This window comes from Rhinatrema bivittatum, chromosome 2 (assembly GCF_901001135.1).
Source record: "Rhinatrema bivittatum chromosome 2, aRhiBiv1.1, whole genome shotgun sequence".
In the NCBI taxonomy this organism is placed as follows: Eukaryota; Metazoa; Chordata; class Amphibia; order Gymnophiona; family Rhinatrematidae; genus Rhinatrema; species Rhinatrema bivittatum.
This window is the reverse complement of record NC_042616.1, coordinates 41,195,032-41,210,256: the sequence shown is the minus strand read 5'-3', so window position 1 is coordinate 41,210,256 and position 15,225 is coordinate 41,195,032. Positions and strand designations below refer to the sequence as shown.

Here is a 15,225-nt window from a genome sequence, read left to right as displayed (position 1 = left end):
CCTCCCCTAGTTGAGAATTCCCGAGGTGATTTCCGTAGTCCCTCGGAAGTGAGCCTCGGTCCGGCGGCCGACCTTCGGCAGGGACCTAGCCCCCGATTTCCGGTGCGGCTGAGAGGCAGTGGGTGCATCCTCGAGCGCGGCGGTGAAGGTATTCGCCCTCTCCCCCTGCAGCCAGAGACCGCCCGGAATGAAACCAGGAAGCGCCGAGACAAGGTAAGGTAGAAATCTTGTTTAAAGACTCCGGTCTCCGAAGCTCGAGGAGTCGCACAGGTCGCCGGCTGGGACCAGTGCCACCGGGTTGATCTACCCTAGCAGGGCTAGACCCCGGTTAGATCCAAGGGCTCTCCCATATGGAGACCCTCCGAGGTGGTTGCCATATTGCCTGCGTGGTCGCCGTAGCCATTTTAGCCCTGTCCACCATCTCGATCCGTGCGCACAAGGCGATCTGTGTGCACAACATTCCTTGTGCGCACAAAGTTACACGCTTAAGTACCATACGCACAGGTTACGCTCGCAACTCGCGCTTACTGGGCCGGGCGCATAACTGCGACTTGTGTGCACACTAGCATGCACATCCTAGGCGCACATCTATCCACGCGCATATATTCAACGCACCGGAGTGCATAATAGAATTTACGCGCCTATATCCATGGCACCGCCGGAAAAGGAGCTCAAGGTTCAGGGCCTCTGCCCAGCATGTCACATCAGAGCCGCACAACACGAAGAGGCCGATGCCCTGTGTATCCAGTGCGAGGAGGCCCTGGAGGATCAAGCCCAGGGCCAGTCCCATCCGGGCCTGAGTGCTAGCTCCTCATTAAGTACTCCGGACCTATCAATTCGCAGCGGGACACCTCCTCAAACGGGGCCCCCCAGGGACACAATGCCCCCTAGCTTGGACCCAGCGTCCATCTCCTGGGTGGAATTTTTCAAAGGCCCGCACACCTTCGTTCACATGCAGACGGATTCTCCGATAACACGGCCACAGCCTCCACCACAGGACCCTTATGCCCTGGGCCCCTCTAGGCCCAGAGAAGTGAATCCACCGCCCAGAAGCCCCACCTACGGGGACACGGACAACTCGGAGGAGGAATCAGAGCCCCTGGAGGAGGTTGATCTCCCTCCGGGGACAGAGCCTCACCGGACCATGAGGCGCTTCTTCACCAAGGACGAGCTTCCAGACCTGGTCACCCGCAGCCTGAATGAGCTTGCTATCCCAGGCACAAGTGCCTCAGGGGAGCCTAAGACGAATCCCCTGCTAGAGGGACTTCATCAGACCTCCCGCCATTTCCCCCTGTTACAAGCCGTCCAACAACTAATTGACCTGGAATGGATTGCTCCAGAGTCTTCGTTCAAAGGGGGACGGGCAATGGCAGCCATGTATCCTCTGGACCCGGCGGCCAAAGACCTTCTGACATGCCCAAAAGTGGATGCCATGGTCTACGCGGTTTCGAAGCGCACTACTATTCCAGTGGAGGGAGGCGCAGCACTCAAAGATGCCCAAGACAGACATCTGGAATCCATCCTTAGTCCTTTGACGTCGCCGCAATGTCCCTACAGATAGCTGCCTACTGCACTGTGGTAACACGTGCCTGCCTATCACAGACCAGGAGCAACACCCCTGGGGAAGCCATGGAGCCAGCAGTATCATTCCTCGCGGATGCAAATTCCGACCTGTGCACAACGCAACTAGAGGAGTGTCATCAGCTGTGGCAGCCAGGAGGCAACTATGGCTCCGAAGCTGGTCGGCCGACGCGTCCTCCAAAACAAGACTCACAAGGATGCCCTTCAAGGGATCCCTCCTGTTCGGCAGCGAACTAGAGAAACTGGCGGACAAACGGGGCGAGTTCCCACTGCCGCAGCTACCGAAGGACAGGAATAAGAGAAACCAGCGACCCTTCCCCCGATCCTCCAGGGGCAGAGGTTCACAGCACTTCAACCCATATAGAAACACTTATCAAGTGCCTCTTCCTACAGGCAGGAACCAGTCCTTTCGGAACAGGCACAACAAAAGAGGAACCAGCTCGGGTCCAGGCCCCAGCCGCACCCCACAATGAGAATCAGCCGACCCGTCCGAAGGAAGACGCCATGGGGGCAGACTTGCCCTATTCTACCAAAGATGGGTCGAGATAACTTCGGACAAGTGGGTCCTAACCATCATTCGAGAGGGGTACTACCTGGATTTCCTCCGAACTCCTCCGGACAAGTTTGTGGAATCCCCCTGCCACGACCCCTACAAGAGGGTGGTAGTGGAGGCTACGCTGAGCAGATTACTGACCCTAGAGGCCATAACTCCAGTGCCTCCACAACAAATAAATACTGGACATTATTCCATTTATTTTATCGTCCCCAAGAAAGAGGATACGTTCAGGCCCATCCTGGACCTCAAGACTGTCAACCATCACCTGCGGATTCCCCGCTTCCGCATGGAAACCCTATGCTCCTTAATAAGGGGGATACAACTGGGAGAGTTTCTCACATCCCTGGATCTGTCGGAAGCATACCTACACATTCCGATCTATCAAGATCATCAGCGCTTCCTACGCTTCAAGATCCTGGACCATCACTACCAGTTCCGGGCGCTACTCTTCGGGCTAGCCACAGCACCCCGGATGTTCACCAAGACCGTAGTGGTGGTGGCGGCGGCAACACTGAGGAAGGAAGGAATCCTCTTATACCCTTACCTAGACAATTGGCTGATCAGGGCGAAATACCCAGAGGAAAGTCACCAGGCAACCAACAGAGTCAAAACTGTACTGGAGAGCCTCGGATGGGTGGTCAACACAAAAAAGAGCTGTCTGCAGCCCTCACAGTCTCTAGAATACTTAGGAGTCCGCTTCAACACCAAAGAAGACAAGGTCATCCTAACACAGACAAGGAGATCAAAACTGAGAAACCAGTTGCAAACCCTGCTGAGCGAACTTCGCCCCACAGCATGGGATTACCTACAAGTCCTCGGGCTCAAGGCATCCACTCTGGAGGTAGTACCATGGGCATGAGCTCACATGAGACCCCTACAGCGCTCCCTCCTATCGCGATGGAATCCACTGTCTCAGAACTACGCTGTACGTCTACAGCTCCCGGGCAGAGTTCGGACCCAACTACGATGGTGGCTACAAGACGATCACCTGAGCCAGGGAACAAGACTATCCTCACCGACCTGGATTCTGCTCACCACGGATGCCAGCCTAAAAGGATGGGGCGCACACTGCGAAGAGCTAACCGCCCAAGGGCAGTGGAACACAGAAAAGTCGGGATGGAACATCAATCGGGCAGTCAGACTAGCCTGCTTACGGTTTGGTCACAGACTCCGAAACAAAGCGGTCAGAGTCATGTCGGACAACGCCACAACAGTGGCCTACATCAACCATCAGGGAGGAACAAGAAGCCAACAGGTGTCTCTGGAAATAGACCCCCCAATGTTGTGGGCAGAAGGGAACCTCAGGAGATCTCGGCCATCCACATCGCCGGTAAAGACAACATCACGGCAGACTACCTCAGCAGAGAAAGTCTAGACCCAGGAGAATGGAAGCTATTGACAGTAGCATTCCAACTGATAGTGAACCGTTGGGGAACACCAACCATAGACCTTCTGGCAAACCGGTCCAACGCCCAAGTGCCCAGTTACTTCAGTCGCAGACGGGAACCTCAGTCTCAGGGGATCGACACCCTGGTGCAGACCTGGCCACAGGAGACTCTGTTGTACGCCTTCCCGCCGTGGCCCCTGTTAGGCGCAATCATTCACAAGATTGGACTACACAGGGGACCAGTACTTCTTGTGGCCCCGGACTGGCCAAGAAGATCGTGGTACGCAGACTACTGGCAGGGACTCCCCTGCCACTACCTCCACACAGAGATCTGCTCCAACAAGGGCCGATCCTCCATGAGGATCCAGCTCTATTCTCTCTTATGGTCTGGCCATTGAGAGGGTTTGCCTGAGAAAGAGCGGATACTCAGGGGCTGTAATTGACACCCTACTCCGAGCGCGCAAGTTCTCTACCTCTCTAACATACATAAGGATTTGGAGAATATTCGAAGCCTGGTGCGAGGACCACGACATTATACCACGCTCAGTCAAAAATTCCTGCAATCTTGGAATTCCTACAGAATGGCCTACAGAAGGGATTGTCCCTCAACTCCATCAAGGTACAGGTGGCCACATTGTCATGCTACGGATCCAAGTGCGAGGGCGACACCATAGCCTCTCACCCGGATGTTTCACGCTTCCTGAAAGGAGTCAAGCACATCCGACCTCCATTAAAGTGGCCGGTACCTCTTTGGAGCCTCAACCTGGTCCTGTATTTCTTAGCAGGAGCCTCTTTCAGACCTCTCCATGCTGCCTCTCCAACTTCTAACATTAAAGACAGCCTACCTGCTGGCAGTTTGCTCAGCCCGTCGTATATCCGAGCTACAAGCACTGTCCTGCCGGGAGCCGTTCCTCAGACTCACCCCTGGAACTATCCAGTTACGCACAGTTCTGTCGTTTCTCCCCAAAGTGGTGTCCCACTTCCATATCAACCAAACTATCTCACTACCATCGCCAGATGAACATAAGAATTTGGAAGAGGCTCGAAGTCTACGCCACCTCATCATTGGCAGACTCCTATCCAGATACCTGGAAATGTCGGATCCCGTATGAAAAACGGATCACCTATTCGTCCTTCACAGCGGGAAGAGACAAGGGGAAGCGGCCTCACGAGCAACCATACCCCGCTGGATCAAAGAAGTCATCAATGTGGCCTACGTAGAAGCAGGCAAGCCGCCGCCTCTTCAAGTCACAGCCCATTCTACTAGAGCCCAGGTAGTGTCCTGGGCAGAAACCAAGATGTTGTCACCCGCCGAGATTTGCAGGGCAGCGACATGGTCCTCCATCCACACCTACTCCGGTTTTACCGCCTGGATGTTCAGGCTCGGGAGGACGCAGCATTTGCAAGGGAGGTACTAAGTGGGTCACGGACAGCCTCCCACCCAGTTTGGGAGTAGCTTTTATACATCCCATTGGACCTGAGTCCATCTGCTACACGATAGGAAATGGAGAAATTACTTACCTTATAATTTCGTTTTCCTTAGTGTAGACAGATGGACTCCGCATCCCACCCATGGCTGCCGTTACTCATGGAATGCTCGAGTGACTCAAGGGTAAGCCATGCTTTCCTGCATCTAGGACACCCATCCTACCAGGTATCGACGTTTTCCAGTTGAGGGCACTCGCTGTCTCCAGCTATAGCTAATTCAACCAGCTCAAGTTAATCAAATTATAAAGTTAATCAAGTTCAAGTTATGAAGTTATACAAGTCATTCAAATTAGTCAGTCACACATATATCCACAATGCTTTTCGAGGAGAATACTGAAGAGCTGCACTTCCTGCAGGGGTATATGTACTAGGGCTGACGTCAGATTGAAATCTGGTCCGTCTCCAGCTGCTATCAGGAGTACACTATACCCATTGGTCCTGAGTCCATCTGTCTACACTAAGGAAAACGAAATTATCAGGTAAGTAATTTCTCCAATTACCTCGGCTTTCAGCTGTCCCACACACGTCTCTGTGGAGTTCTGTGAGAGGAGGAGTTAGTGCAGGCATGGCGGGTTGAACAGTTGTTTGGCTAGGCCCCACTCCCAGGCTTTTCCCTTTTTGGCATGTTGTAGTTGCGCGGTGATTTTGCACATTTTTGCTGCGTTTTGGGCGTCCATTCTTACGTGTGTGTCCAGTTTGGGCATTCATCCTTCTGGATGCACACCATGTGCTTCCAGTTTAGGCATTGTTCCCTTGCGCCTGGTTTGGATGTTTGATTGGATGAACGGACTAGGCGTGTTCACTCGTATGCACATTTTTTGTGTGTTCATAAGAACATAAGATATCCCATACTGGGTCAGACCAATGGTCCATCAAGCCCAGGATCCTGTTTCCTACAGTGGCCAATCCAAGTCACAAATACTTGGCAAGTATCCAAACATTGGATAAATCATAAGCTACTATTGCTTATTAATTACTGTAATAGCAGTTTATGGATTTTTCTTCTAGGAACGTATCCAAACCTTTTTTAAACCCAGTTACACTAACTGCTGTAACTACATCCTTTGGCAATGAATTCCAGAGCTTAACTATGCATTGAGATATAATTGCGATGGAGAAGGTACAGAGAAGGGCTACCAAAATGATAAGGGGAATGGAACAACTCCCCTATGAGGAAAGACTAAAGAGGTTAGGACTTTTCAGCTTGGAGAAGAGACGACTGAGGGGGGATATGATAGAGGTGTTTAAAATCATGAGAGGTCTAGAACAGGTAGATGTGAATCGGTTATTTACTCTTTCGGATAGTAGAAAGACTAGGGGACACTCCATGAAGTTAGCATGGGGCACATTTAAAACTAATCGGAGAAAGTTCTTTTTTACTCAACGCACAATTAAACTCTGGAATTTGTTGCCAGAGAATGTGGTTCGTGCAGTTAGTATAGCTGTGTTTAAAAAAGGATTGGATAAGTTCTTGGAGGAGAAGTCCATTACCTGCTATTAAGTTCACTTAGAGAATAGCCACTGCCATTAGCAATGGTTACATGGAATAGACTTAGTTTTTGGGTACTTGCCAGGTTCTTATGGCCTGGATTGGCCACTGTTGGAAACAGGATGCTGGGCTTGATGGACCCTTGGTCTGACCCAGTATGGCATTTTCTTATGTTCTTATGTTTTAAATGAGCTACTTGCTAACTTCATGGAGTGCCCCTTGGTTCTTCTATTATCTGAGAGAGTAAATAACCAGTTTACATTAACTTGTTCAAGTTCTTTCATGATTTTGTAGACTTCTGTCATATTCCACCTCAGTCGTCTCTTCTCCAAACTGAGAAGCTTTCTTTAGCCTTTCCTCATAGGGCAGCCGTTCCATGCCCCTTATCATTTTGGTTGCCCTTCTCTGCACGTTCTCCTTGATATGGTTAGTCATTTTGGGCTTATACGTACGGGTAATCTAGGCGCGAGCCTTTGCCAGTCTGCACATTTACAACCATGGCTTCTGCAGCGAAGAAGCCAAAGCGATTTTCCATTTGTGTTGTATGCCACCGGAGCTTTCTTTAAGCCTGTGTCAGCGCTGCCTGGATGCTTGGGGAGATTTGCCGCCTCCTGATTTTGCTGATAGTGGTCCATCTCCTCAGTCTAAGGGGAGTAGGTCCCAGGGATACATGATGGGGGTGTCCCCACCCGTGATCGGTCCATGGACAGAGTCATCAGCGGACACTAACTCTCACAATGTCAGGTTTGAGCTTTTGGGGCCTGGAATGGATGGTCCTTTTCCTGTGTAGAATTCTTCCAGGGATTGTAGACTTTTAAAGGGCTAGTCTTCTGAATCAGCAGTACCTACTACAGTAGATCCATGTACTCAGAATGCTCATCCGCTTGTCTCCATGGTCAAGTGCCATGGCGCAGTGCAGGCTGACAAGGCCCGAATGCAGGTGGATCAAGATGATACCGATGATGAATGGTGGTGGCTCTCCTGGTGAGGAAGGGAACATTCCCCCAGATTTGGAGCCATATAGAACTCTTCTCAGTTTCTTTCATAGAGATGAGTTGTGGAGCTTGATCTCTCAGACCTTGAAGACCCTCGGAGTGGCTGGGACTGACTCCTTGGGGATGCAGAAGAAGGATCCCATTTTGGTCACCCTATGCAAGGCTTCTTGTTTATTTCCCCCCTTGGATGCTATCCAGGAGTTGATTGATCCAGAATGGAGTGAGCCAGAGGTATCTTTTAAAGGTGGACGCGTCTTAGTGGGTTTCTACCCCTTGGATCCACAGGTCAGAGAGCAGTTGCGTTTCCCTAAAGTGGATGCCTTGATATGTTCTGTCATGAAATGTATCACCATTCCGGTAAAGGGAGTTGTGGCACTGAAAGATGCTCATGATAGAAGGATTGAGGTTTTTCTAAAGGAAGCCTTTGATCTGGTGACAATGAACTTACAAATTGCTTCTTGTTGATGAAGGTAGAAGTGGAAGCAACGATACAAAGGCTGTTGAACCTGAAAGTGATGATTCCCATTCCCAAATCGCAGCAAAATACAGGCCGTTATTCCATTTATTTTGTCGTGCCCAAGGAGGAAAGGCCCATACTGGATCTCAAGAGAGTCAACCAACATTTATGAGTCATGCGTTTCCAAATGGAAATGGTGTGCTCTGTCATAATGGCAGAACAAACAGGGGAGTACCTCGTGTCTCTGGATCTGATGGAGGCATATCTCCATATTTCCATCCGTCGGGAATATCAGCGGTTCCTCTGGTAAGTAGTAATTTCTCCTTCCTCAGCATTCATGCAGGTCAATCCCCACAAGTGGGATGTACAAAAGCCAATCTTGAAAAGGGCAGGAGACTGCCAGCAATAAAGTCATGATAGAAGGATTGAGGTTTTTCTAAAGGAAGCCTTTGATCTGGTGACAATGAACTTACAAATTGCTTCTTGTTGATGAAGGTAGAAGTGGAAGCAACGATACAAAGCAACGATACAAACCCGCACAAATGTGGCGTCCTCTCTAGCCCTAACATCCAAGTGGTAATGCTGGGAGAAGGTGTACAGAGATTATCACGTCGCCACTCGGCAAATTTCAGAAGGCGACAACAAACAAAGTTCTGCCCACGATATCGCCTAAGCCCTCGTGGAATGCAGTCTAATCTGTTTCGGCAAGAACACCTCAGCAGTCACATAGGCTGCTGTAATGACTTCATTGACCACGTTGCTGGAGCTCCTTATTTATCTCTACCATGGAGCACAAGTAGGCGATCAGACTTCCGAACAGATTTCGTCACCTCCAAGAATCGCAGCAAATGAAGCCTGACCTCTAAAGAACGCAAAATACGGTACTCAACTTCATCTCTGTCCCTGTCGAAGGCAGACAGGGAAATGGACTGATTCAAATGAAAATCCAAAACCACTTTTGGCAAAAAAAGAGGGCATAGTCCAAAGTTGAACTGCACTCGTAGTCATATGGAGAAAAGTCTCATGGCAGGAAACAGCATGCAAAACAGATTGCCACCAGAAAAAATGTCTTCAAGGAAGACCACCATAAGGAATGAGTACGCAGCGGTCAAAAAGTCGGACCTGCCAAGAACTCAAGGACAAGTTAAGGTCCCACAGAGGCACTGGAAGCCACGAGAGGCAAAGATGCTTAACTCCCTATAAGAAATGAGACATCTGGATGGGAAGACAAAGGCACCACCCAGCCTAGTTCCTGTAGCAAGGAAACCACCCTATGGGAAGCATGAAGACTCTCTTCTACAGTCTTGGCTCTAATCAACCAGTCATCCAGATAAGGGTGAACTAGAATGCTCTCCTTGTGGAGAGCCACCGCTACCACCACCATGACCTTGGAAAAGATCCTGGGTGGTGTGGTTAGCCTGAAAGGCAAGGTTTGAAAGTGAAAATGACGATCCATAATAGCAAACCAGATTAATCCCCGACCCACCCTAGGCTGCCGATGTTTAAATTTGTGGTTTGCCTCCTTTGGGTGAGCTGTGCAGAGTAAGCTTCCTGCTCTTCATTGACAACTGGTAAGAGGCTTCTCTAAACCTTAATTTGCTGCTATGTTCCTTCTTTTGGCTGAGCTCGGTGTTCCTGTTGGTTGGGAAACATGAATGGTTGATTGCTAATAGTATTGTTCAAGTATAATCAGTTTTGTCCACAGTGACTTTTCCAGAGAATACTGGGCGACTGATGGGGCAGGACTATACAGCTTTTGTTCCGTCTCCATCTGCTGGCGGAGGAGCATAACCCACTTGTGGGGATTGACCTGCCCTCACTAAAGGAAAGGAAATGATCAGAAAAGTAGTAATTTCTCCTTTCTTTTCTTGCTTTTATAGGCTTAAATCTATGAAAATGATCCTGTTTGAATGATTTGTTTGTAATTTTAGGGTAAACCTGTCCCCTTGGAATTAATTATGTTTTTAGTAGAGAAATTTAACTAAAATCTTTAAAAGATCAGTTTCCTTATATAATTTTTGTTCTCTTATGATTTCTCTTAGTCTTATTCCCAGGTCTCCTTTTCTTATTTTATTAGAAAATCCCAGTTTATAGAATAAGAAGTATGTATTTCTTCTATGTATATCTGTCCTTCCTTAACAGTGTTTATAGGGGATCATTCTTCAGTTGCTGCAGCTTTGTACAATCTGAAACTCTATCATCCTGTGACTTACTAACATATGGAAAACTCTCTCCCTGCCCTGCTGAGCCCCAGTGCTGGGAGTTCTCCTGATGGACGAGATATAGAAGGTGCTGAATGTGGAAGGGTCTGTGTTTCAGGTCCCATTAACCTTTGAGGACATCGCCATCCATTTCTCCCAGGAGGAGTGGGAGGATTTAAAAGAACAGCAGAAGGAGCTTTACAAGGATGTGATGATGGAGAATTATCAGACCCTCATCTCTCTGGGTAAGGAAGAACTTTACATTTTTATTAGGGGATCTCAGCCATCAGGGAAAAGGAAATTCTGATTGTGAGGATTTCCTGGTGTGATTTGGTAAAAAAGTCAGAAAATGAGCACGTGCTGTAGTTATCACTTAGCTTCTTGTCAGGTGTAAAAATGCAGCAGATGTAGCATGATCAGAGAGTAGAAAGAAACATGTAGCTGTCAGTAATTTACAGTGAGGGTAGAATGGATGTCATGTGGCTGTGTCAGTGGGATATAGTGAGGGTAAAATGGATGTCATACTGAACTGTGTTAGTGGGATTTAGTGAGAGTAGATTGAATGTCACACGTAGCTGTGTCATGGGAGTTACTTAAGAACATAAGATATGCCATAATGGATCAGACCAAGGGTCCATCAAGCCCAGTATCCTGTGTCCAACAGTGGCCAACCAAGTCACAAGTATCTGGCAAGTACCCAATCATTAAATAGATCCCAAGCTACTGTTCCTTATAGATTAATAACAGTTTATGGACTTCTCCAGGAACATATCCAAAGCTTTTTTTTAAACCCAGTCACACTAACTGCCAAACACATTCTCTGGCAATGAATTCCAGAGCTTAATTGTGAGTTGAGTGAAAAATAATTTTCTCCGATTTGTTTTAAATGTGCTACTTGCTGACTTCATGGAGTGCCCCCTAGTCCTCCTATTATCTGAAAGCGTAAATAATCAATTCACATTTACCCATTCAAGTCCTTCATGATTTTGTAGACTTCCATCATATCCCCCTCAGCCATCTCTTCTCCAAGCTGAACAGCCCTAATCTCTTTAGCTTTCCTCATAGGCAGCCGTTCCATGCACTTTATCATTTTGGTTACCCTCCTCTATACTTTCTTCAGCGGAACTATATCTTTTTTGAGATGCAGCAAACAGCACTGCACACGGTATTCAAGGTGCGATCTCACCATGGAGCGATACAGGGGCACTGTGACATCCACCATTTTTTTCACCATTCCCTTCCTAATAATTCCTAACATTGTTTGCTTTTTTGACCACCTCAGCACACTGAGCTGATGATTTCAATGTATTATCCACCATGAAGCCTAGATCTTTTTCCTGGGTGGTAACTCCTAATATGGAACCTAACATCGTGTGACTACATCAAGAGTTATTTTTCCCTACATGCATCACCTTGCACATGTCCACATTAAATTTCATCTGCCATTTGGATGCCCAATCTCACAAGGTTCTCCTGCAATTTATCACAATCCCCTTGTGATTTAACTACTCTGCATAATTTGATCACCTCACTCGTTGTACCCCTTTCCAGATCATTTATAAATATATTAAAAAGCAGCAGTCCAAGTACAGATCCCTGAGGCACTCCACTGTTTACCTTTTTCCATTGTGAAAACTGACCATTTAATCCTACTCTCTGTTTCCTGTCTTTTAACCAGCTTGCAATCCACAAAAGGACATTGCCTTCTATCCCAAGACTTTTTAGTTTTCTTAGAAGTCTCTCATGAGGGACTTTGTCAAAAGCCTCTGAAAATCCAAATGCACCACTTTTACTGGCTAACCTTTGTCACATGTTTATTCACCCCTTCAAAAAAATGTAGATTTGTGAGGCAAGACTTCCCTTGGGTAAATCCATGCTGGCTGTGTCCTGTAAACCATGTCTGTCTAAATGTTCTGTGATTTTATTCTTTATAACAGTTTCCACAATTTTTCCCAGCACTGAAGTCAGGATTACTATCTCTAGTTTCCTGGATCACCTCTGGAGCCCTTTCTAAAAATTCCCTAACTGTAATGCTTCATTAGTATCCTTCAAAGATACCTCCTGCTGAGCGACTCTCAGCTTTCTTTTTTTTTTTTTTTAATTTGCAATTTTTATTGCTGTTACATAGGAACATTGATAAACAAGATGTACCATAAACATAGAATCAAACAGCAGCATACAATTTGTACAATATCCCTTCCCTCCCCCCCCCAGCATGTTAAATAAAACATGAGAATGTCAAGTCATTGATTTGTCACTCCAACTGCAGATTATGTGTGAAAAAGGTCAAGCGTAGGTTGAAAAAACTTCATTAAAGGGATGTAAAATTCAGATGTCTCCAGGAGATGTAGGGCTGCCAAACAAGATTAAATTTAGAGAGACGATGGTACTTCAGTGCAGTTAATCGGCAGAGAGTGCATACTCCATCTAAGCGTCTCAGAATTTCGTCCGAGGTGGGTGGATGGGGTCTTTTCCATGTGGTCGCTATCTCCATCTTAGTGGCCGTGCAGATTTGTTGTGTAAGAGTTTGTGTGTGCGCTGGAATGGTGTCAGCAAAGATAAATAAGAGTGCCTGTTCTTTGGAGAGAGTGAAGGCGGCATTAAGAAGATCAGATACCAATGTTGAGATACATGTCCAAACAGGTTGGATGAAGGTACAGTCCCACTACATATGCAAATACGTCCCAGGCTGATTGCATTTTCGCCAGCAATGAGGGTCGGCACTTGAATAGCAGTGGTGCAGCCTAGTTGGTGTTAGATGCCAGCGGAAAAGTATTTTGTAATTGGCTTCGATGATGCGGATTGAAATATTTCTACGAGAGATTCTGGAGAATATAATAGACCATTCCTCTTCAGAGATGGATCATTGCAGATCGCATTCCCAGGCTATCATGTGAGCATATTTAGTGAACGGACGGGATTGTAGAATCTTGTAGAGTTTAGAAATGAGGCCTCCAAATACTTTAGGAGTCGCTCAGTAGCCTTCAAACAGAGAACGCGAGGATGACAAGAGGCCTTGTGCTTGGATGTGAAGTATAAAGTGATGGAGTTGCATATAAGAGAAGAATTCCGTGGAAGGTAGGTGATGTTTCTCCTGTAGTGTCGAAGATGGAAGAATGGACCCTTGTTGCATGACGTGTGAGAGACACGTTATGCCTCTAGATTTCCAAAGGTTATAGGCCGAGTTGCAGGGAAGGAAGTGTTGTGAAACAGAAAAGTCAGAGTGAAGTAGTCATGATTGCCTACTAACTTGAACTTCCATTGTTTCCATAAGTTTAAAGTTTGCCGCGTGCAAGGGGTCAGGGATATATTTGCACGCCATGTCTTACAGGGTTGCCAGAGAAGAAAGGCTAGAGACACTGGAGCTTGACCATTCCTGTTCTAGTTGCACCCATGGTTTAGGGTCGTCAAGAAGATGCCAGTCGACTATCGGGTGAAGCTGAGCAGCTGCATAGTGCCATGTCAAGTTAGGTAAACCTATGCCTCCTGAGGTCTTATGCTGGTAAAGAGTCATTTGCACTATCCTAGGTGGACGATGTCGCCACAGAAAGCGTAGCAACTTCCTTTGCCATTGTAGCAGTGTGACTTTACTGACAAAAACAGGCAGGGTCTGAAAAAGATATTAGGAATCTAGGAAGTAAATTCATCTTAATGGTCGCCAGTCTGCCCAACCCCGTGAGAGGAAGAGAGTTCCATGTTTCTAAGTCTATATCGACTTTCCTAGTGAGGGGGGTGTAATTGAGCTGGAAGAGATCCGATATATTATTGCTAATATAAATCCCTAAATATTTAAGTTTAGAGGGCGCCCATTTGAAAGCGGGAGAGTGTTGCAGGGTGTGAGCCATATCCGGCGGACAAGAAATGTTTAAAATCTCTGATTTGTCCCAGTTGATTTTGAAACCAGATAAGGCAGTAAAGTGGGCCAACACAGCTTCAATCTCTGGGAGAGATGCAGTGGGATTGCATACTGAGAATATAATATCATCTGCAAAAAGAGACATTTTGGATTCATACGAGTGTAGAGAAAAGCCTTGCACTGTCGGCTTAGTGCGTATATTAATGGCTAATGGTTCAAGAAAAATAGCAAATAGTAAGGGAGAAAGGGGGCACCCCTGTCTTGTGCCCCGTCTTACTGGGAAAGGGGGGTGGTGTATCGACTGTTGATTTTTCAGGCTAGCCGATGAGGAATTATAAAGAGCCTAGATCCAATTTTGAAAAAAAGGTTCCAAATTCCATGGTTTGGAGAATTTGGAATACAAAAGGCCAGTGGACCACGTCGAAGGCCTTTTCAGCATCTATGGCCAGTAGTAAGTATGCTTCCTTCCGATGTGTAGTACCCCATATAATATTAATGATTTGGCGGACATTGTCGCTGGCCATGCGCCCAGGAATGAAACCCGCCTGTTCCCTGTACGTACCAGGATCAGTCCAGACGGTGGGTTATGTCCCCCGTCCAGCAGATGGAGTCAGAACAGACTTTGAGGGACTCACCATATAGGCTAGTACGCCTTCTGCAGGAGCTCAGTATTCTTCTGACTCCAGCAGATGCGAGTAGGGGAACCGGTGGCTTCCCCAGAGTAGCAGGGATTTCAGGATTTTTGCTTCTTTATTCAATCTTATTCTTACCTATTTCTTTTGAGAACAATTTGGATCAAGGTTTTTTTTTGGGTTTTTTTTTTCAAAAAGTCTCAATTTTTGGGGAGGCGTGGTTTGTTTTCAGCTCTGTCTGCCTCCTCTATTTTTCTCATTCCTGGCAGGGGGTAAGTTTAAAGTTTAAAGCTGTTTTGTGTGTTTGGCTTTCTTTTTCCTCTAGGTCTTAGATTGGTGGTGCCTCCTGGAAGCCGGTGGGGCCGGCCTCTCCGCGTTGTTTTTGTCATTCCGTCCCGCGGCCCTAACCTGTCTGTGTGTGATCTGGGGCCACTGCGGCAGGGAGGCTCGCTCCCCCTGCCCCTTGGGACGATTACAGGCGGGCAGCGCAGGCCATTTTCGGCCCCCCCGTGGCCCCCCTCTCCTCCCGGCCCCCCCCCCCCCCCCGCGGCCTCCTTTGATCCTCCCCCGGCGCTCTCAATGC

At 47.6% G+C, this 15,225-nt stretch overlaps 1 pseudogene; it reads left to right on the top strand.

Moving 5' to 3' along the window:
• Positions 1 to 15,225, top strand: part of LOC115085919 — a 40,125-nt pseudogene that overhangs the window by 1,336 nt on the left and 23,564 nt on the right.